At 37.9% G+C, this 24611-nt stretch overlaps 1 protein-coding gene across 4 annotated transcripts in view; it reads right to left on the reverse strand.

The window, feature by feature from the left end:
• Window positions 1-24611, reverse strand: part of TMEM273 (transmembrane protein 273) — a 185667-nt gene that overhangs the window by 154577 nt on the left and 6479 nt on the right. The window lies entirely within an intron of this gene.

The following is a 24611-nucleotide window of genomic DNA, read 5'->3' on the forward strand; positions in this document are numbered from 1 at the left end:
CATAAGACATGTGGAAGGAAGGTGGGAGGTAGAGAATACCCCAGAGAAGGAAATGGCCCAAGGGCAAGAAATTTCTGCCACATTCTTTCCTTCTAGCACCATCAAAAAGCAATGTATTCTTTTAAGAAAGAAAATAGGGTTTGAAAGAAAGAAAGAAAGAAAGAAAGAAAGAAAGAAAGAAAGAAAGAAAGAAAGAAAGAAAGAAAGAAAGAAAGAAAGAAAGAAAGAAAGAAAGAAAGAAAGAAAGAAAGAAAGAAAGAAAGAAAGAAAGAAAGAAAGAAAGAAAGATAGGGTTTGAGAGAGTAGGGCAGCAGAGGTAAGGCTATAGGCTTAATTAACCATTGTCTGGGTAGTATCTTTGACCACTAGCTTCTCTGGCTTCCTTTAATTCCCAGCTAAAATCTAATCTTCTACATAAAGCTTTTCCAAATTCCTTTTAGTTCCAGTGATATCCTTTACTCTTTATTCCCAGTATATGGCTTGTTTGTACATATTTATTTTCTTATTGTCTTCCCCATTAGACTGTGAGCTCCCTGAGAGCATGGACTTCTGCATTTTTTTTAATATCTAGCACTTAGCAGAGTACCTGGCACACAGAAGACCCTCAATAAATGTTTATTGATTGACTAGTTGAGAATTGCCTTACCTAGTTTAATGGAAGAACAAGATTTGTTTGCAAAGCCTAGTGTTTCTCTGGATACCAAAGATAGAAGTCAACAAACTTTTATTAAGCATTCACTAAGTATTAGGAACTGTTGCTAAATGTTGGGACTACAAAAACAAAAAGTAAAAAATAAAATAAAGGAGCAGCTAAATGGCTCAGTGGATAGAATACTATGCCTGGAGATGAGAGGTCTTAGGTTCAAATCCAGCCTCAAACACTTCCTAGCTGTGTGATGTTGGGTAAGTTATTTAACCCCAATTACCTAGCCCTTACTGCTCTATTGCCTTAAAACAGATGTTCAATATCCATTCTAAAACAGAAGATAAGGGTAGGTAGACAGAGAGATAGACAGGTAGGTAGATAGGTAGACAGACAGACAGATTAGATAGATAGACAGAGAGATAGAGATAAATAGGGTATAATATGTAAATATATAATAATAGATAGATGGATAAATAGACAGACAGATAAGGTATAGATATGTAGACATACAAATAATAGAAAGATTGATAGACAGATAGATAAGGCATAGATATGTAGATTTACAAATAATATTCCTTGCCCTCAAAGATCTTACATTCTAAAGAGAGAAGAAACATAAAAGGGAATTGAAAGGGAATGATAATAATAAAAGTTAGTATTTATATAGCACTGTTCAGGCTTTAGAATTATTTTCTCATCTAATTTTCACAATAACTCTGAGAGGTAGGTGCTCTTATTATCATCCCCATTGTACAGATGAGGAAACTGAGGGAAATGGAGTTAAAGTTACTTACCCCAAGATCACACAGCTAATTATTGTCAGAGGCCAAATTTAAACTCAAATCTCCCTTGCTCCAAGCCTGGTGCTCTGTGCCCTTTGATGCCACCTAGAGGCAATGAAAGCAATGGTGGAGACATCCAGAGAGTAAAGCATGTTAGAGACTCTAGGTAGAATTTACCAATAGGAGAAAGAGATCACTTATAGTGGAGAGAGAAGGCAGGTGAATCATGGTGGCAAAGTTCAGAGAATGAAAGGCAGAAGGTAATTCTATTGTATTGTCCTAATACCAAGGACAGCCAGCACATGTAGGAGGTCAAGATAGAATTTTAGTTCCCTAAGAAACAGCTATCATGAGATACCCTTTTATCTTGAAGCCCAGGAAATAAGGGAGATATTTACCTTTAACTGTGGGAAGGAGTCTTTGAGGAAATTCATTCTAACTCTTTCCCCCTTTTTATCTACATGAGTAGAATAGATGACTTTTTAGTATACTGGCAATTAAGACCCATTTTTAAAACCAAGGGAGAATAGACAAAGAAGTGAAAAGGAAAAAAAATTCAGAAAATGATGCCAAAAGTAATACAGAGAAATTCATCTCAATTCAACGTTTATTAAGAGCCTATTAAGAGCCTACTATATAAATAAGAATATTATAGGTACTAAGGTGCAAAGAAACCAAAGGAAATAGTCCCTGCCCTTGAGGACCTCATATTCTCCTAGAACAATACATCAGGTATACAGAGAAATAAATAATATTTACAAAGTCTTAAAAAAAGTTAAAAAGAAAGAGCACAAACAACTGAGGGAAATTAGGAAATGCTTTGCAGAAAAAGGGGCACCTGAACTAAGACTTATAGAGAGCTGGAGATTCTTAGACCTGGAGGTGAAGAGGAAGTTCATTCCAGGTATTAGTAAAGCAAAGCAGAAAGAAACAGAATACCAAGATCATTGGTCAGTCAGTCCACTAACATTTATTAAATATCATCCTAATGCCATATACTGTGTTAATAAGCACTGAAGATTCTAAGAAAGGGAAAAGACAACCCCTGCTCTCAAGGAACTAACAATCTAATGGTAGAAACAACACACTACCAACCATGTACAAATTAGATATATTCAGGATAAATTTGGGGTAAGACACTTTGAGAGCAGATAAAAATCCCTCATGCAAGTCTATAGAACTATAAAGTTCTAACCCTAGACTGTAAGCCCTGACAAACCCTACCACTAATTGGATGGAAAGATGGCAAATTGGGAAGATGGCAAGTATGGTCCCAGTGCTGAACTATCCTGTATTCCAAATTCAAGGAGGCTAATTATCAGATAAGGTTATAGGATGATGTTTTTTTGTGGTTGTTGTTTGGGGAAGAGAGCTACACCAACTCTTCAGCATCACCTGCTCTGAGAATGGCTATGCTCTATGCAAGGTGAGAGAATACCCACAATGCTCAAAACCACAGATCCTTAAAGTATTAAAGCACATTGGGAGTAGTCTCTGGCTCTCTCCACACACAGTACACTCAGGTTACCATCCCCACCTCTCTCCACTTGGAAATTTGACTCCAGACTAGGAATACCCTCAGGATGTTTTATGCCATTTTTGGCCTCATCTTTTCTGGACCTAGGCTGCTATAGTGCTCTCCTTACATCTCTTGGGCTGATGATGACTCCATCACCTCCTTATAGAAAATTGGGCTCTGTCCCTATCTTGTTAGCCACTCTCCAGAATATTTACCAGTCTTTTCCATATCATAGCACCCACATGTCCTCCTCCTCCTCCTCCTTCTCCTCCTTCTCCTTCTCCTTCTTCTTCTCCATCTTCTTCTCCATTTTCTCTTTATACTTAAGCTCCTTAAAGAATGTATTATCTTATTTGATTGCTTTTGTCTTCCCACTGCTTAGCTCAATGACTAGTACATAGTAAGTACTTAATAAATCAGCACACCCATCTTTCACTTTATTTCCTTCACAAGTTATTTTTATTGTATGTATAATATGTGGTTTCTGTCATGGCATGGAGAATATAGAACTATGTATTACATGAAAGCACTGGTATAACCTATATCAGATTATTTACCACCTCAGGGAGGAAAGGGAAGAAATTGTTCCTCCATGTAATTTTTTAAAATTTAACTTATATTAAATAAATGAATGTTTTATATATCTAGCTATATAGAGATTCATTTCTCCCTTGAATGTTTCTCTTGAGATACATTAGAATACATACAGGAATCAGGAACTCTAGAGATCATCTAATCCAACTTCCTCATTTAGCAAATGAGGAAACATGGGACCAAAGTCAACAGTCAATAGATAACAAGTAAATTGGCTTTATCCTAAGAACACAAATACAAGCAGAAAGTAAGGCAAAGAGCTTGAATTCTTCTTTTTTAACCCTTATCTTACAACTTAGAATCAATATTGTGTTGGTTATAAGGCAGAAGAGTGGTAAGGGCTGGGCAATGGGGGGTTAAGTGACTTTTCCAGGATCACATAGTTAGGAAGTGTCCTAAGTCACATTTGAACCCAGGAGCCCCCCATCTCTGGACCTGGCTCTCAATCCCCTAAGTCATATAGCTGCCCAGAAGAGCCTACATTCTAATGGGAGAAGAGAACCCATAAAAGGAAACTGAAAAGCAGAGAGGAAAGAGTATTATAGACAAAGTCTGGAAGGAAAGCCAAGAGTTCAGCAGAGAGAAGAATGAGGTAAGTGAATTGTCCAAGGTCATATAGGCAGTAATTAGTAGAACCAGGTGCTATGACTTCAAATCCAATGCTCTTTCCTCTACAGTACATTGACCTCTATTGATCAGGACCCATTCATCAAGCTGTGAGCTTCTGCCCAAGTGAACCCAAAATAGTTGTAGAAACTAGAATTAGATTCTATTTCCCCTCCAGCTAAGTCATCCCATTAGAGTGAAATTCACTTCCCCAATCCAGTTTAGGTACTTAATTTACAGGCCCCCAGGCAAAAAGTCCTACTTATTTCACTGCCTTCATATTTCTGACCAAAATCTAGGCAGTTTCCCTCTTAGTGACTTTTCCAATAAACCAAATCATAAAATTAATCTTGGCCTTCAGTATGTTTTCATTGAGTTTGTGAAGGGAAGTCAGAATACATAAACACTAGAACTATTCAGGTGTGGATATGGTGGAAGCAGCAGCAAGAGTCAAGTACCTGGCTTAGCAGACTCACTTCTGTTCTTGGAGACCAGCCAATCAGCTGGCCACTGTGGGAGCAAAAGACCATCCACGTGGTTTCAGCTGTCCCTGCCAAATACTACAGGTCTCCTGAGAGTCAGTCTTCAGACCAAGTCCATTACTTATCAGAGGGGCAAAGCAGAGTAGCATCTGGCTATGGTGGGACAGGAGGCACTCTAAGCGTCAGCAAATGAGTTCAGCATCCTTGTTGATTATAGTCTCTACATTTCTGGTAGGTTCTATTCACTAAGGTTTTCCAGTAGTGTAGCACTGAGACCAAAGTACTGAAATAGAGTACCTCTAGGTTGAAATTCCAAAACACAAATCATGCCATCCTTGCCCTATTCCTTCTCCTTGATGAGAATTTTGTCTTCTCCAGAATCAGGGACCTCTCACGTAAGACAGGGTCACCTAGCTGATGGCAAATATTTAATAAATGTTTGTTGAATTAAATTGTCTTGTTCATATTCCCTGAATGAGCAGGGTTTTGCTTATTTATATCTCCACATGCTATAGCAAGTGGGAGGTCTTCAGAGAGCAGTGTGGGTTAGCAGAGCTCTCTAAAACAAGTAGATAGCCTGGGATGACACTTGGCTTTTGGACTATTATTTGAGGTTGAGCTTGCTGGGATCCTGCCTTTTATGGTCAATGAGAACATAAAGAGAGAGCTTAGTTGAACCTAGCAGGTTCATCTGCAACGGTGGTGAAATCATAGCCTGAATTTCACTGTTCTCTTCCACTGGGAAGTTAAAGCTTTTGGGGAATGGGATGGGATCACATCAAAACTGGATTGATAAAAAACTTAAATTTAGTCTCAGAGTAAAAATCAATTGCTATCCATTCTTGACTTTTTTTCTTAAAGGCTCTATTTTTTAACTCTCCTTTCTTGCTCCCCATCCAGTTACCTCATATTTGTACTTGGCTTAAAGTGGACATTTTCTATAGCTGAATTGTTAAGAGGGTGGAGTTAAAGTAAATAACTTTCAATAAACTGAACTCCTATGACAAGTATCAGCCTGCTGCTTACACTCGTGGCTAAGTTACAAAACCCTGAGGAGAGCTGCTGACAGATGTAGCTATAGCAGAGCCAGGGGGAGCTGCTATTTTTAGCCAAATTCTTTGCCTAAAACGTCGCTCAGGAACAAAATAGTTATATTTTAGGAACAGAAGGAGGAGACATCATAGGGCTAAGGTCAAGATCACAGGACATCAGTTTTCATCATTAGGAATGTTTTCATTCTGAATGCAATAAAACAAACATTTATTTAGTGCCTACTATGTGTTTATACTATGTGTTTATACTATGTTAGATGCTATAGGGTACAAAGACAAAAATGGTAACAGTCGTCATGATCAAAAGGTTACATTTTTGTGAATATATTTTTACTTCTAATGCCAATATGACTTTATAATTTACCAAATAATTTACCAAATTTCTAAGCATGGACATTTGGGGTGGGGGTACAAATCCCTAGTAATAAAACTACAGCTAAGATATATCAGTCTCATTTTACAGATAGAGGTATTTGTGCTTGGAAAAGATAAGCAACTCATATTGCTATATCTATCTTAAAAGATTTAGTATTGGAAGAACCCTAGAGATCACCAAATCCATCCCATCTCATGTAATTTATGAGAAATCTAAGGCCAAGACAGTTTAAGTTATTTGCCCAAGATCACACAAACAGTAGTGATAGAACCAAGATTTGAACCCCAGATTCTCTGACTATATACAGTAATTCTTTCTCCTATACAATGTTGCTTCTCACAGTCTGCAGCAGAGCTAGGATTCAACTTTACACATTTCAGTTTGTGGGGGTTTAGAACACCTAGCCATACACTCATCTCATGATTGAAATTTTCTAGTGTGGAACTGTGTCAAGGTCCTGGATTAGGAAAAAGATCCTCTGGAGAATGAAGTTTATAATGCCAAGGAGAAATGGAGATTAGTCAATCTGCTGAAGTTCTGAGATTCAAATATTCCTTTTAGAGCCCCCAACAGACCAGAAGGCTTGGTCATCCATTATGGGCAGAGACTAAAATCTCTTGGGAAGATGAGGATGATTCTCCAGCTCCTGAAATTACAACTTACACAAAGTGGATGATGACTTAAAAAAATTATGTTCAGAACAGAGGTCAAAGGCAATACAACTTCAGAGTCCCCTTAAAACTTGTCACATCAGCTTAACTCTCAGGGCCCTGTCCAGGGTACTGAACTGTCTTTGCTTGAAGTGAACTCTGACCCAATTGACTAGAGCTCTCCATTTCTAATGAACAACTACATTTGCATACCTTGAACCCTGGTCTCAGTTTATCTAATCCAACTTTACCCAATACTAATTTCAATTTGCAAACAATATTGCAACCTTCACTAGCATGGCAGCTCAAATTTTCAGAAAGCATTGTAGGATAGGAAAATTTGAACTAATAGTCTCAAGATCACAATTTAGCTCCAACACTGGTTAACCATGTGAGCATGGGCAAATTGGTTATATTCTCTGCATCTAATCTTCCTCATCAGAAACTGAAAATAGTAATGGTCTCCCTTATTATCTATCTTATCAAATTCTCAAAGAAAGGTGCTTTTTTAAACTTTAAGGTACCATATTTATTTGATCCGATATTCCCAAAAGGTGATAGAGAGGCATATGTTGGTATAATAGGTTACATCATGAACTTCAAACAATGAGTGAGATAAATGGCATAATTAGAGAAATGTATGGTCTGAGAAGGAAATAGATGTAGCAAAATTGGGGATGGACAACCAAAAGTCTCATTGGCATCCAAGTACATAGAAGAAAATTTCCTAACGGTTGAGTAAATTCTCTTTGAAAAGAAGATTTATTGAAGAAAATGGAGGGAAAAAATTATGAAAGGTGATGAAGCAGAAGTGAGTTATAATCTGTACCAGAAGAGAAAATATTCATGATGATGAAGTCACAGAGCTCTGAACTGCAACTGAAATTTTTAAATCATTATTTATACACACAAGAAATTATGTTGGGTACTAGGGATACAAAGCCAAAATGAAAAACAGTCCCTGCTCTTGGTCACCTTTCATTCTACTTAGAGGAGACTAATATTAATGTAGAAGTACATGCAGGATAATTTGGACTTTCTATATCAAGTATGCTATTTTATTTTTTATTAACTTTTACAATGTTCAATCTTCTCTCCACTCCAATCCCCCACATTAGGAAAATAAGAAAAACAAAAACCTCTTTTAAATACACATATAACCAAGCAAAATAAATGTCCACATTGGCCATATCTCAAAAATATGTGCCTCAATCATGCAGTCTAATTTGAGAAAGGGAAGAGCACTAAAAGTGTAAGGGAATCAGGACAGGCTACAAGAGGTGATATTTGAATGAATTTCAGTAGGTGGAGATATTTAAGCATGGGCCCAAGCAAAAGGATAAAGTTGGAAGTGACAGCACCAATGATTTGTCGAAATATTGTTCCTGACGCTCAATTAGTATCATAGATATGTGACAGAGAGAGGAGCATTTTCTTTCATTGCAGACAGTTTAGTATCTAGATTCACAATGGTTTCTGAAAGATTATATATGGATCTTTCTTTTAAAAAAACAAATAAATAAATAACGCTAATTGCCATTCCACTAGCTTTGGTGTTAGTGTAATGTGGAACTGACCAATGAGGGCCCAGTCCTTAAAGCAAGCATAATCTTCCCTGACTGGTTCCATCTCACATCTCACTTAATGAACCCACATCTGGGCATACATGATAGAGAAGCCTCCCTCCCAACCACACCAGTGGAAAGCACTCTCAAGGAGCCCCTGTTTGTTGTAGGCTTCATGTGTGATAATAAAAAGTATTTATTTTAATTGGCTTCTGAGATGGAGCTGAGTGTGTACACAAAAGGTACCCCTTTCACTCATAACTAAAAGCTGCTGAGTGTTGATGAAGAACTACAAGGAACCCCTCTCTCCTGCTCGGCCACCATGTGTCCATGAACACATGGTACCTCCCTTCTATTTAGTTTCTCCTGTCCAATTCTTAAATGAATAAGTATCTTGAATTAAGAGCACCCAAGAAACTGATGAGGCAAGGAAATGTTATCAAGAGGAGATTTTTCTTCTATTGCAAATAATTTCATGTCTAGTATCAGAAGAGCAAGTATTTGAAAGTACAATCTTTCTTTAAAGAAAAATCTGATCCTCATCACCACTGCACATATACAGACTTACTGCAAGCAAAACACAAATTTTGACAAAGAATTAACTAACGCAAATGAACATAGACTGTAGTTTTTAAAGAGATCTAAAAGGATACTTCCCCTTTGCAACTTGATGAAGCCTCTTATTAAAATATTTCATTCAAACCAAAGTATTCTATTGTACTAAGTAAAGACATTCAGACAAGGCTGCTATTAATCTTCAGGCAGGAGGAAATGGTATCTTATAAAATGTCATTATCCACCATGGGACAGTGTTGTAGCATGGAGTCTGAAACACATTTGGGTCAAATGATGTGCTCTTTTGATAGCTTAGAGGTCCAGAGGTGGTGAGTAGCAAAAGCCTGGTCACCAAAGTGAGTAAATAGATAGGAACAGATAACAATGCTTGGGGCCAAGTTAGACTGAAGTGAGGGAGCAGTCAGACAGCCTTGCAGATTGGGAGAAAATAGAGAAAACCAAAAGCAAGACCCAGAAAATCAAGAAAATACAGGAAACTCAGAGCAATGGGTGGGGTCAGCACACAATGGAACACGCCTATACCTGACTTACTTTTAATATGTAATGAAATGGGTGGGATAGAATGTTGGCTGTGCCCCTTCTCATAGAATTTCTGGAATTTAAAAATGGGGGGATTTAAACCCTTATCTTCTGTCTTGGAATATCAATATTGGTTCCAAGGCAGAAAAGCAGTAAAGGTTAGTTGATTGGGGTTAAATGACTTGCCCAGAATCACATAGTTAAGAAGTTTCTGAGGGGGGACAGCTGGGTTGCTCAGTGAATTGAGAGTCAGGCCTAGAGATAGGAGGTCCTAAGTTCAAATCTGGCCTCAGACACTTCCTAGCTGTGTGACCCTGGGCAAATCACTTGACCCCCATTGCCTAGCCCTTACCACTATTCTGCCTTGGAACCAATACACAGTATTGACTCCAAGATGGAAGGTAAGGGTTTAAAAAAAAAAAAAGAATCATTGGTCTAACAGGAGACCATGACAAAAGAAAACCACCTAACTACAGGCCTGGTACTCCTTCTACTGAGCCATCTAGATGCCCCTGAGAACTGGGTTTTAAGAGTCACTTTTTTCATCTGGATGACTGAGTAGAAGGGAGTAGCTTAACCACATGTCCAAGTCAAGAAAAAACAAAATCCTGAACCAAAAAGAACCATACAAATGGAAAATATTTACCTTGGGGAAATAAGGCTCATGATTCAGATCTCCTTTTAGCTTTTTGTCTCTTGTGACTTTACAATTCAAATCTAGTCCATTCCTAAAAGCGTAAGGCTGTGCTAGGTGTTGGGGATACACACGCCAAACAAACAAACAAAAAAGCCTCTCACTTTAAGGAGCTTACTCTCTCCTGAGGGGAAGCAAAATGCAAAGATCTGAATTGACAACCTTTTTTTAGTCTCCATCAAGGTCTTAGCAACAATGCTATTGCAGAAGCATCAATATTTTCAGTCTCTGAGGTTGGTCTGCCCCCAATAGCAAAAGTCATGGGGAGAGGGGAGGGCAGATGGGAGAAAAGAGAGGTGAGGAACTCCTAATTTACCAGAAGAAAGCTTACTTCTGCCCTTTGAAGTGTTTAAGTAATGCTGGAAGGCTGTTCCTGTCAGCAACACTGGGGCCTGATGAAAGTACTTTTAACACCTGATTTAAAAGGAGGAGGGGTTATTTTCCTTTGCAGTTACACAGACTGTATATATTGTGATCTCATCTCAAATACAGGAATGGGCAGCTGGGGCAAACTTCCACCGAAAAGCAGGTCCCCACAAAGGAAATAGGTGAGTTTGGACATAGAGGAAATGTTCTCGGAAATGCTTGCCTGGCCCTTCCTTGTGTCCAAAGGGCCCGAGAAGAAGTGGCTCTCATTGATTGGTGTTTTGCTACAGGTATTAATTACATTCACTATCAGGTGTGGTTCTGGTTGCCTTTTCTGCTTCTGAAAGAAAACAAAAAAAGGTCTTGGGGTTGCATATGGAGGTGGAAGAAAGGGTTAGATAGCAGGCTGTTTGGGCACTCTTTAGGCCAAGCTCCTTGTGCTATCAATTGGCTAAGTGACTTATTTTGAAGACTTTTCTGAGAGCCTGGATGTGACACCAGTCCTTTGTTCCTCCCAGGTTTCTAGAAAAGCCCTCCAACAAGGGCAAAGGGTAGCGGGAATTTCTGTAGGCATGTAGACCTTTGGAGTTTAGATGGTCTGCAAACTAAAGATCTTATCAGACTATGTTATGGGTGGGAGCTCCAGAGCTTCTCTAAGATAATGCTTCATACCTTTGACTCAGAAATTTTAGGACAAAACTTCTGGAAGAATAATCAACTATACCACCATCCTCCCTGATACTGATGCTTTTACACTCAATGCTCCTTTTCTTTTTTTTCAAACCCTCATCTCCTGCCTTAGAACCAAAGGCAGAAGAGTGGTAAGGGCTAGGCAATTGGGGTTAAGTGACTTGCCCAGGGTCACATAGCTAGGAAGTGTCTGAGACCAGATTTGAACCTATGAGTCATTTTTTATTTTCAAGATTAGGCTTCTCTAAAATGGTCATGATACCCTTCCTCACATTTTGCCTTTTCCCCAGCTTTTTAATCTCTCCTTAGGAAAACTATATAATAAATGCCATTATCTCCACTTTTCTTAGCTTAGATCTGTGATTTTATTGGCATAAGGAACTGTCAATGAAGAATGTCCCTCTACCAGTGTAGACCAGATTCTGCTTTGCAACTCAGTCTGAGAGAGTTGTCTTGGGGCACTAAGAGGCATATGACTTGCCCACAGTCATATAGCCAGTATATCAGAATATAATACAAGAAATATAAGCTCCTTGAGGTCAGATTCTATTTTTTGTTTGTTTTTCTTTTGTATTCCCAGATCCTTGCATATTCCCAGATCTATGTGCATCCCTTAAATATAGTAGGTTATTAAAAAATGTCTAATGTGATTTATGATTTAGATCAAATCTACTACTTCGATGCTATCAAATTGTGCTCCAAATTAGGATTTGGCATGCAATACATTTTTGGATATCAGAAAAAATGTAAAAAAGTTGGATTGTTATTGACTCAAAATACTGGGTATTTTTCCAGTTTTTTTTTCAAAAGTAGTCCCTATTGTGGATTTTGTTGTGCCCATCCTTTCAGGAATTAAATGGTTGCTCTTCAATGTTTTCCTTCCCTGTAAAAGAACAGGGTGCTAATCATGTTGCATTTAGAAATATTATAGCATTCTGAGCTCACAAAGGATTTCTTCTCTTCATAAAGACATCTTTGAATGGAAACTCCCATTAGACCTGCTTAAAAATACATCATAGACTCTCTCCTTAACTTCAACCCATTTTTTTACATGTAGGATGGATCCAGTTAGTGGTTTTGCCATAATCACAAAGCTAGTATGTGAAGAAGGCTCTAGGTCCTTAGACAGGTTCTGATCAAGAACTATGCCACAAAGACTTCCATGTATTTATAACATACTGAAATTGAACCCTAGCTACTCTCTGTGTGACCTTTGGCACAAGGTCATTTTCTTTCCTTAGGCCTCAACTTACTTTTCTAGAAAATAGGATCAGGGGTTGAGTTAACTGGGATTAGGATTAGTCGTATGTATAGTGGAAAGCATAGATGAGTTCTGGAGTCAGAGAAAGTAGATTCAAAACTCAAGGATTCTGATCCTTGCCACCTGAGGCAAATCTCTTCAACGAGACTTGGTTTCCTCATCAGTAAAATGGGGGAGGGGTAGATGGCCTGTGAGGTCTCTTCTAAAAGTATGAAAAACTATGATCCCAAGGATAGATAATATCTTAAATCAATTCTGGATTTAAATCTATGGTTCTGTGCCAATGTTCAAAAGTGAATTCTTCAAAGTAAAAGTGAAGGAATTCAATTTCAAATTGTAACAAAAAAAGGAGGGATACAATATGACAAAAATTACTCATTTATCTGATTATATGATCATATCACCCTACTAGAATGTATGTTCCTAAGATCAAGGTATGATTTGGTTTTTTTTTTTTGGGGGGGGGGTTGTTTTGGTTTGGTTTTTTCCCCAGCACCAATTCTTTGAGCATAGTTTTTATTGTTGTTGTTTGCTCTTTCTCAATCACGTCTGACTCTCCATGATCCCTTTTGAGATTTTCTTAGCAAAGATATTAAAGTAGTTTGCCATTTCTTTCTTCAGCTCATTTTATAGTTGAGAAAACTGAGGCAAACAAGGTCAAGAGACTTGCCCCAGGTCACACAGCTAGCAAGGGTCTGAGACCTTATTAGAACTCAGGAAGATAAATCTTCCTGACCTGGGTCCAGCACTCTATACATAGAGTACCTAATAAGCACTTGGCTTACATTACCACATCAATCAGGTGAATCCACCCTTCCAAACTTCCATTTGGGTTACGTGTTAAACTTTTACCAGTGTCCTCTCTTGGCTCCTACTCCTCTCCCTTCTCTCATACAAATGGGCAAACTATTTGCTGTGCACATGTTTAATCCCAGTGTTGTGCTAGGGAACAGGAAAAGAGCTGGCTGAAGTTGTCCCAAGGCAGTACACAGTGGCTAGCTGATAAACTGAGGATGGAGCATTAAGAGATTAGTGCTTAATTCATCTCTGTTTTGAGAATCCTAGGAGGAAGAGGAGAAAAGATTCTTAGTTTGTAGGGATTTGGCCTTCTTTTGAATGAAATGCAATAGGTAAAAAAATGGTTTTGTCAATCAACAAATATTTATTAAACCTATAGGTCAGGCACTGCTAAATTCTGGGAGAATAAAGAAAGGTAAAATCAGTCCCTGCACTCAAAGAGATTACTTGTATTCCCTTCCCCACAGCTAAGAAATTCCTCAGTCCAAATAAAGTAGGCAGATGGATTCTTCACTCCATGGTTCCTGTTAAACCTTTAACTTCACCAATTATTACGACTCTCAAATACAGAAGGGTGAAGAGTTGAATCACTTTGTCCTCATACATTCTCACAAAGAAAAAGGTGAAATAGAGGGTGGAGAGGCAATAATTCCTGATGATTGGCTCAGGGATTCCAACCACCCAAACTATCAAAGCTCATTAAGAAAGGGATCACCTAATCCTTGCAGTTTTAAGCTCCCCCAACCCACCACATCTTTTTTTTTTCCCTTTTTACACTGGGTGCCTGCCTAGGGGTTGAATTTAGTTAATTGCAGGCTCTAGTCCACCAACACTGTTTACCACTTGTCTGTAGAGGCAGCCAGGAAACAGACAGCTCCAAGGATCTGTGTCTATTTAAGCCACTGCTGCCATCCTGAATGAAGGCCCTGATAGAGCACCTGTCATAGAGTGAGCTTAATGTACTTTACAGACGTGACCTCATCACCACTCCCAGAATCCTTGGGTGGAAAGGGACATTGAGACAACAGAAAGGGCACCAACTTCTAAAATCCCTCTGCCAGTGATGAGTGGACCAAGATAAGACCAAACAAAGAAACGATTCTGAGTGACATGGATGTCTGCTCTGTCATTTACCTACCTTTTGGAAGGACAAATACTTAAAGACAAAACCAGAAAAAAATTAATCTAATCTATAACTTTGAATAACTAAAAACCAGCCTTGTGAGACACCACAATGAATATGGACATTTGACTATTTCTAACTTTCCAGAGCATGGGCATTAAATGAAATATATGATATCATCACACATTCATTATTCATCTACTCTATGCAAAACCACATTCTAGATTCTAGAAATATAAAAACAAGTATGGTAACAATTCTGCTCTCAAGAAGTTTGCATTCTGCTAGAGGATAAAATATGTAATCAGATAATGGATAAGAGTGAGGAAGAGAGTGGGAATGAAGAACACTAACCACTAAAGGGGATTTGTGTCTCAATATAGAGTTGATAAGATCTGGGAAGCTAATGGTTATACTAATAGGCCAGTAGAAGGAAACATATAACAAGACAATAACAGACTATAACAAGACAAAAAAGACTATATATATATATATATATGTATATATATATATTCCTATATATATATAGGAAACATATAAAAAGACAATAAAAGACTATAACAAGACAAAAAAATAAACCTAGTTTATTTAGGGGGTCACACTTAAAGAATGGTGGTCATGGAAGATGGTGGAAACAGGTCAGATCCAGTGGGACCTAGGTGGAATTTGGTAGCCCAAAATAGAAAATTCTGGTAGTTTTCACAGGGTTCTTATATGGATCAAGTAGGACTAGACCATGTCAGAAAGGATTGAGGAGCCTGAACCTGGGGACTGGTGTTGATTCATGTTAGTCATGAGATAGAAAACTCTTTGGCTATATACTGGTGGGAAAGGAGCTTTGGACAGCTCCTTTTGGTCTTAATCTGACAGGGTGACAAGGATTTTGAGCTTCCTCAGGGCTTCATCATTTAGCTGGGTAGGACTGCTCCCAAGATCCTAATAAACTGGAAGAGCTTTAACCAGGAGATAGCACCTAACTAGGCCTTAAAGGAAGCTAAAACTTATAAGAGGCTAAAGAGAGGATCCAGTGTGTTCTGGGTATGTGGAGAGTCTGAAAAAAGGCACTGAGGATGAAGATAGAATGAGTCTAGGAAACTGGCAAGTAAACCAGATTGGCTGAACTGCAGAGTACACATAAGGGTATAATGGGAAATGGATCTAGCATGGTAGGTTGGAGCCACTTTGAAAAGAGCACTTAAAGTCAAACTGAGGAATTTCTTTTACTTCAAAAGTACTAGGGAGCCATTGGTATTTCTTGAACCAATCTCTGATGGTTGTATTATTGAGTACCCATAAATGGTCTCACTCTAGAATTCAATAATTCACAAAAGATAGGACCCCACAAAGGAGGACATATGATTAGTCATTCTAAAGAATCACACTCTGGCTACATAGTCATGTTTTCCATAATCTCCTAAACTCTCAAAAGAAAGAGGTCCTAGTAAGCATATGGAGTCAGCAAATCAGGCACAGAGAATCCCAAGAATAGTCATTGGCCAGCTTCATCCTATTGCTTCTTTCTCATTTGGGGGGAGTTAAGTTCCACAAGATGCCATATTAAATATCAGCACTTCTCTCCACCTAAATCCCAAAACTGTTGTAAGGGAAAAGGAATATCAAATTGTAAGTACTTTGCAGACCTTAAAGTGCTATAGATGATGGATGTTATTACTTTGGGAACAAGAACTAGTATTATTTCACAAGTATAAAGAACTCTTGGGTGAAGAAACTCTATCAATGCAGTTCAGCCATTTCTAAAGCACTGAAAGTTATTTGTCCAAGGTCACAGAGTAAATACCAACAACCCTTGAAGGGAAGGATTTGAACTCAGGCCTTTCTGGCTTCTTAAAGGATAGGTTGCTCTCTTCTAACCATGTTAGGCTATTTCTCTTGTTTTACCTCCTGCTGCCCACATATCATGCATGGGGAAAGAGACTAATTTTTTTCACCACTGTAGAAGCTTAAAAAATGTAAGATTAAAAAATCTTACAAAAGATTTGATCTGTTTCCCCATGAACATCCTGTTTATTGCCCAAGTTCACATTTTAATATCCTAGAGAATGAGCAATAATCACCTAGACCTCTCAAATCAATAAGATGAAGGTTGACCTATCACAGAGGCTTCTAACTCTTTTTGTTCTGTGAACTCGTTTCAAAAAAAGGTGCTACAAACCCCCAGGCTAACTGAAAATACTATTCATAATATTCTTTACAATTATTACCTGCCTTCATTATTCAATCATTCAATAAGTGTTTGTTAAACACCTACTTTGTGTTAGGCAGAACTATTAGCATAAACACCTTGGACCATCATTGGGAACCACTAAGTAAGAACTGCTAGCTTACCACAAACACATGAAGGAAAGCCCTCTAAAGGGAATAGAAGTGGTAGAAGAAGGTCCTTTTTCCATCTGGCTCCAGAGGGTATATCACTGAACAGTAGAGAACTCTATGTAGAAAACAGAGCTAAATGATAGATGTCTCTTCTGGGCAATGAAATTCATTTGTGGTTTCCCTGTGTTGTTTCCTTCAGCTTGGACTGTCACCAATCTCCTCCTAATTCAGCTTTCAGACTCCTTTTAAAAAGCTGGTCCATGACATAGTAATAAGAGCACTAGGCTCAGAATCAAAATAGGGTTCTCTACCTGACTTAAGGTGGGACTTTTAATTAAATTCAACAAAGATATATTTTTAAAAAACCTAATGTATAAGTAGAGTGCTAGGTATTGAAAATAAAAAGACAAATAATACACTATCTCTGCCCTCAAACTTCCTACAAACTATTAATAACATCAATTAGAATATAAGTGAATAAGGAACATAGAAAGTATTATGGGAAATCTCATTCTTTAAAGTTCCAGTTTAGTTTGGGTTGGGAAGTATGGAATTCAGTGGCAGAGAAATTAAAAGGAAGTGAGAAAACATCATGGAAAAGGGAGTAGCAGAAGTGAGTCTTGAAGGGTGGGAAGGCATTCAGCTTAGACTTTAGCATCTTAATCTGCAAGATGAAAGGGTTAGACTAGATTATCTCTTAGGTCCCTTTCAGGTCTAATTCTATTATTCTAATCATGATCAATTCAATTATTCTCAATGTTCCATCCAGTCCTGAGTAGTGTAACCTATCTATGACTGCTCATCCAATGCAACTCTCCTATAAATTTGTTAGGGGCTTTCTTCAACAATTTCTTTTCTTATGTTCTCCTTGTATCTTGAGTGTACCAATGGACCCAACACGATGATATCATATGATCAACCCAACTCCTTTGTTGTCAACCTTTTTTTTTTCCCAATGTCATCAAATTTCCTTTACAAATCTCTTTTTTCTCCCAATGATGCAGCTCCTATGTCCTGAAGACCTCACCATTGCTCTTTGGGTGATTCCCAGCTTTAATTGTTTGAAATCTCATTGTGTTCTATGGCTTGCAAGATTGCACCACCACTTAAAGCATGTGAAACTTTTTGTTTTTGTTTTTTTTTAAGTAGTTAGAATATGCTTATCAATTCATAGAAAAGAACTACGGCATCTTTTATTTGGGGATATTTTTCTTTTTTCTTTGTATTTATCAGCAAAGAATTCAAGATACTTTTAAAAAATAGGGTCACAACTCCACTGAAAACTGGAAACCAAAAAAAAAACCCCTAGAAATTTGATTTCCTGGTATTATTTTAATAAGGTTGATATTATAGTTCTTAACCATCTTTGGGTTGTTAGTGCCTTTTAATAAATTTCCCCAAGAAGAAATATCTCTTTTCAAAACTATGATTTCTTTAAAATGATAATACCTGCCAGGAAATGACATTGTAAGTGACCCTGAGAACATCTTGCTGCAAAGCAATTACCTATAATTTAGAGACTTTGTACACTACAGTAAAACAGAAGCTTTTAAAAGTTTTGAATCTCAGTTAGATGATACTGAAATTGAGGATCTCAAAGCAACTTGAGATCTTTGTTGGATGCAGAGCAAAAGAGATCAGTCATATCCTCTGCATGCCAACATAACCAGTAATGCAAGATTGCAATTACATGGAGACCAGGGGAGGTACTGCTAATATTGGAACTAGAAGTCATCTCCTGGCACAGCCTGCCTTTCCCTGTTATTAAAACCACCCTGCCTGTGCCAAAATAGGTAAAAACACGTTGCTTTACAAAATCTACAAATACTCTCTAAACTATTGGAAGATAGAAAAGGAGAGAGTGAATCAAAAACCTGACTCTCTAAACTTTGCCATGGTACTAAAGCTGCTTTCTCACCCTGGAAGATTCCTCCACTCTTTCGGCCCCCTCACATCACTGGTGAGTTCCTCCCAGAACCTCCATTTTAAAGAAGGCCCCAGATCTGTGATCCTTCACTTCTCTCCAGACTCCCTTTTCACTCCCCAGACTTTACCACCAGTATGAGAACTTTCTCCTTCCTTAATCTTCTCAACTCCCTTTTATGCATTATCTTCCCCCAAAATAAAATTAGGCCCTTGATGGTAAGGACTGTCTTTCTTTTTGCTCATATTTCTGTCCCCCCAAACTCAGCACAAGACCTGGTGCAAAAATAAATAAATAATAAATGCTAGATACTTGCTGACTTACATACTTAAACTTATCTGATAGCATGTAAGCTCCTCGAGGGCAGGTACTATTATTATTTTTATTTACAGAGACTGAATAGTGCACTTAGTCTACTAGTCTAATAATCAATTATGTCTGCTGAATTGAATCTTTTTTTAGTTGTATCTACTTTGAATATATTTGATTTTCACACGGAATTTGATCATTGTACTATATAGTTGGCCTCTTTTAAAATAGCTCCTGAAGGCACAGAAACTTGTTCTGACTTTACTCATCTGGGGCTTGTTCCCAGTGTAAAAACACATTTCACTGATGAAATAGAAGTCTGACCCTCTGATTCAAAGTGCTCTCATGAACTGTTGCTTTACTTAGTTAGAGTTGTCTGAATTTTCTACTTAGGTAAACCTCATCTATAAAGATTACTCTCTTTTAGTGTAATTTGTAAACCTAGGCTCCAGCAGGACAAGAGAGTTTTTTATTTGAAACACTAGCAGGCAGAGACACATTTAAAAAATAAAATGATATTATATTACATTTATTAAACTCCTTTTCATCAAAGGACCTCAAACCTTTTAATTCAATCCTCCAACACTTCGCAGCAGGAAATTAGCAGGAGAGCTAGGATAAGAAACATTACTCAGTACAGATGGATTTATACCAAAGGTAAACAGCTCCCTAGACAGGGGGACTATTCCTATTAACACTTTGTGCTAGGATCTATAGAATGTTTATGGAGGTTCAGACACTCCTCCTTTCCTGAGGAAGGTGGCAGGATTAGGTAGGACCTTTTTTCTAAACTTTTTTCTAAACTTCTAAACCTTTTTTCTAAAACTAATAATCAGTATTAGTGGGTCATTCAAAAAGGATGTATGGCCTTATGGAAAGTCTTTTCTATAGAATCAAGGTAGAATGACAAAGGGGTGGGGAAGGGAGGAAATTATTTATTTGTTTGTTTGTTTATAATCTTGCCTCCTGTCTTAGAATCAATGTTAAGTATCAGTTCCAAGGAAGAAAATGATGAGGGTTTGGCAACTAGGGGGCCATATTTGAATTCAAGACTTCCCATCTTCCAGCCTGGCTCTCTATCCACTGAGCAACCTAGCCACCCCAATAATCATTTACTAAGTACTTAATAATATGTGCCAGTTACTATACTAAACGATAGGAAAATGTGGACACTCCCGCCCCCCAAATAATCCGCTCCCTCAAGGAAGACCAACTCTTTAAAAGTCTTCTCCATGGTTATCTATGTATCTCTGGCACCCAACATTGTGCCTTGTACTCAATAGGCAATGTTTGTTGAGTTATTGTACAACTGATTTTGCCTAGAAAGTGTACCCCACCTTAAAGCTCCCAGAAACCTCTAGACAAAGGGAAACAACTCCATCTTTTAGGTTTAGATATTTTTAACCTATTTCCATGCTCAGGAGATACTTTTGTATCTGTTCAAGGATGACACAATGATGGTTACACCAAACCCCAGGCAGAACCTTACAGAGTCTTGCAATGAGATGTGTGATTATTAAAAAGGGGTATCACTGGCAATACATGAAGGAAAAAATAAATAGATAAAAGATGCCTATTGTGCAGACTACAATGTAAATGTAATTGGATAACCAGTCCATTGATTTGGTATATCAGTATATATATATCTCAAACAGACACACTAGAAGGTCAATATGGAGACCAAATTAGATAAGAAGTAGAGAGGGCTGGATTGAAGCTGAGAAATTCCATAATACCTTGAATGATTTCAAGGTGTTCTTGTGTGGTAAGGCTAGCTCAGACTATCTCAGGAGAACAGTGTTAACTTTTCAGTGGGAGCATTTACACCTCAGACACCAGAAAATACTATAAAACGGGGCTTGATAGATTTGTCGTTGACTCAACAACAAGCATTCAAGTGATGGAAAAAATGGTAATAATGTAGATTAAACTTTAAATAGTGTCTTGCCTTGTTGGAAAGGGCATTTTTACTAGCATAACCTTGGCCTGACTAAAAAAAAAAAAACATTTTTTTTCAACATTACTTATATTTTCCCAGTGAATGACTGTGATTCTTAGAATGTTATAACCTCTGAAGATTCAAAGTTACAGATGACACAAGGGGCAATGGCAAAATAAAAGATGGGAACAGTTAGGCTGCAGTGTATTTCCCAATTATGGCCTATATGCAAGAAACACAAAGGATACATACATAATCTCATTCTTGCCTTTAGGGAGATAACAGTCCACCATATAAGATACATAGTCAGAAAAATATAACACAAATTAGAATACAAGTAAATTTAAACTTGTAGAGCACTTGAAGATCTGCAAAATACTTTCTTTGGAATAATCCAATGAGCTAAGTAGTATAAATATTATAATTATACCCCCTTTTTTTGGCCTAGACCTATATTTTTATCAGCATTAAGAACTCCCAGTGTGAAAACTCCCTCCACTGACATAGTTCAACAACTGTTCTGCAACTTATTATAGTCCTAGAGAATTTAATGGGGCAACAAGAAGCTAAATAACTTTCCCTTGGTCACTCAGCTAGTATGTGTCAAGGACAAGACTTGTCCCAACTTAAAAGTAAGCCCTCTTATCCACTATGATATGCTATCTGTCAAACCCATTTGACAGATGGGGAAATTGATATTTTGAGAGGGTAAGGGACTTGGCAAATTTACAGTATTAGCAAGTGTCTCCAGTGGGATTAAAATCTCATGTCTCCTGACTCCAAAAATCTGTACCAAAATACCTCTAAGAGAGGTAGAATGTGCTATAAGATTATATGAGGAAAGGAAATTGTAAAATCATAGAAATTAGATAGATAGATTGATAGATAGATGGATGGATGGCTAGACAGATAGATACATAGTTAGGAAGCAAGGAAGCAAGGAAGCAAGGAAGGAAGGAAGGAAGGAAGGACAGCTAGGTGGTAGAGTGAATAGAGTGCTGGTCCCAGAAGTCAGAAAGACTAGTCTTTCTGAGTTCAACTCTGGTCTCAGACACTTAACTATATGACCCTGGACCAGATCACTTAACCCTGTTTGCCTCAGCTTCCTCATCTATAAAATGAGCTGAAGAAAGAAATAGCAAACCACTAAAGTATCTTTGTTAAGGAAACTTCAGTAGGGCCACAAAGAAACAGGCACAACTGAACCAAAAAGTATGGATATAAATATAGATATAGACAGGTATATACAAATATATATGTACATATGTACACACATATATGTACATACACACATTTTTCTAGAAGGGACCTCATAGATCATCTATTTTTTTTTTTACAAATAAGAACATTGAAGTATATGGATGTTTGAATTTGCTTGAGGTCACATGAGAAGTCTACAACAGAGATTTGAACCCAGGTCTTCTGACTCTGAAGTCAGTACTTTTTCCATGAAAAGCACCATGGAAATGCCATTTGAACTGGGTCTTGAAGAATGTATTAGATTTTAATAGATATATGTCAGGGGAAGCAGGGGGAAGAACATTCCAAGCATAGGGAAAGCCAAAAGGGGGGAAAGTAGGTGGGATGAAAGATAACCTATTTTCCCCAAAGGCAATGTGATATATGGGAAAGAATACTGGATTTGAAGTTGTGAAGCCTGAGTTCAAATCCCAATTCTTCAAGGCTAGATAAGTAGTCCCAGGAAGCATTTTTGATTCTGTGAAGACAATAAAGATAAATTACGAAGAAAATATTATAATCAAAGCCTGTAACAGTGAAGTCTGGAATGAATCAATTATAATTACAAAACAAGCACAGTCAGAGCTAGGCTGAACAGCCATCCCACTTTCATAGAACTATCCCTTTGGGGATTTTTTTTGCAGGAGTTGCAAGAAATCTTTCTGAAATGATAGGATATCTTCTTTTCCACAATCTCATGAATCACATCATTCTTCCTATACTATTTTATCAAGCCATGGTTTTGTCCTCACACTTATTTAAAGAACTTTGAGTATATGCAATTTCATTGATTTGATCTGCTACTACCAACACCAATGAAACCTCTCTATAATTCAGCGGGGTAGTTTTTATAAGTTATCATAGTTGGAGAACCCAGGTGGCTCATTGGATTAAAAGCCAGACCTAGAGGTCTTGAGTTCAAATTTGGCCTCAGCTACTTCCTAGCTCTGTGATCCTGGACAAGTTATCTCTGCCTTGGAATCAATATACCGTATTGATTTTAAGATGGGAGGGAAAGAGAGAAAAAGAGAGAATGAGAGGAAGGAAGGGAGGAAGGGAGGAAGGAAGGAAGGTAGGGAGGAAGGAAGGAAGATTGTTGTAGCCAAAAAAATAATTTACTTATTTGTAATATGGCAATACATCAACAACCCAAGATTTTTTAGTAGGAGGAACTCCCACTACTAACTACATCTTAGAGTTGTGTACCTACTGACATAGCTAAGATCATAGAATCACAGATTTAGAGCCAAAAGGTGAAGTGTTGTCACAGATCACCAATCCAATCCCCTTGTTTTACAGATAAGGAAAATAAGAGGGGGCAACTAGATAGATAGAGCATCAGACATGGAGTCAGGCTAACCTGGGTTCAAATCTGACCTCAGACACATCCTAGCTATTTGACCCTTGGTAAGTCACTTAACCCCAATTGCCCACTCCTTGTCACTCTTCTGTTTTAGAATTGATACTAAAATAGAAGGTTAGGGTTTTTAAAAAGAAAACACAGACACAGAAAGCTTAAGCAATGTACCCAGGCAACATATCTAGTAAGTGTTAGAAGTGGGATTTGAACCCAGCTCTCCCTAACCTTGGGTCCAGAGTTCTGTTCCCTAAGCTATGCTTTAAGCTTCAGATTGAGAACTGAATCTAGGTCTTCCTCACTTTAGGTCCAATATTCTACCAAACTAAGCTACTTCCCAACTTGTCAGAGTCCAACAAAACTCCAGAAGTTACAGTTTACTTTCTTACATCTTTTCTAGGAATGGATAGTTTGTGTTCATTCAAATGGCATGTCAGAACTAAATTGTGTCATATTCTAAACCGCTTGATTTCCTAGTCTTATGCAGGGAAACCAATATCCATTAAACTCTATCATCCCTCCCTCTTATTAGAGGTACTCGGCTCAATTGGTGTACCAAGATGGTAAGCTCTTCAGGGTAAAGGTTCATTTTATGTGGATCAGTGACTAGCACATTGTGGGTGCTTAATAAATATTAAATAGCAACCATCTTAATTACTGGATTACATCATAGATGTCTTAGGGCATGGCATAAATAATAGAGTAATAATTAGTACCAGCAGAGTGTAGGAGTGCCAATTGTAAAGAAGGTTTTTAATAATACTTTGGATGGTTTTATATTTAATGAAGACATCCCTTTTCATAGCGGGTAAAGCTTTCTTTAGGTCTTAGAGCCAAAAGATCTGAGACTGAGTCCTGGATCCTCCACTTACTAACTGCATGACCCTAAGCAAGTCCTTTAACTCTCTGAGTCTGTTTCTTCACCTGTAAAATGGTAGTAAAAGGTATCCCAGGGGATGGAATGTCAGACTTGGAGTTGGGAAAATACATCTTTATGAGTTACAAGTCTGGCCTCAGACACTAATTAGCTGTGTGACCCTGGGCAAGTCACTTAACCCTGTTTGCCTCAATTTCCTCATCCATAAAATGCTCTGGAGGAGGAAATGGCAAACAATTCCAATACCTTTTCCAAGAAAACACTGAACAGGGTTCTGAGAGTCAGGAACAACTATAAAACAACTGAACAACCATCACTTTACAGAGTTATAAT

This window comes from Monodelphis domestica, chromosome 1 (assembly GCF_027887165.1).
Source record: "Monodelphis domestica isolate mMonDom1 chromosome 1, mMonDom1.pri, whole genome shotgun sequence".
Taxonomy (NCBI): Eukaryota; Metazoa; Chordata; class Mammalia; order Didelphimorphia; family Didelphidae; genus Monodelphis; species Monodelphis domestica.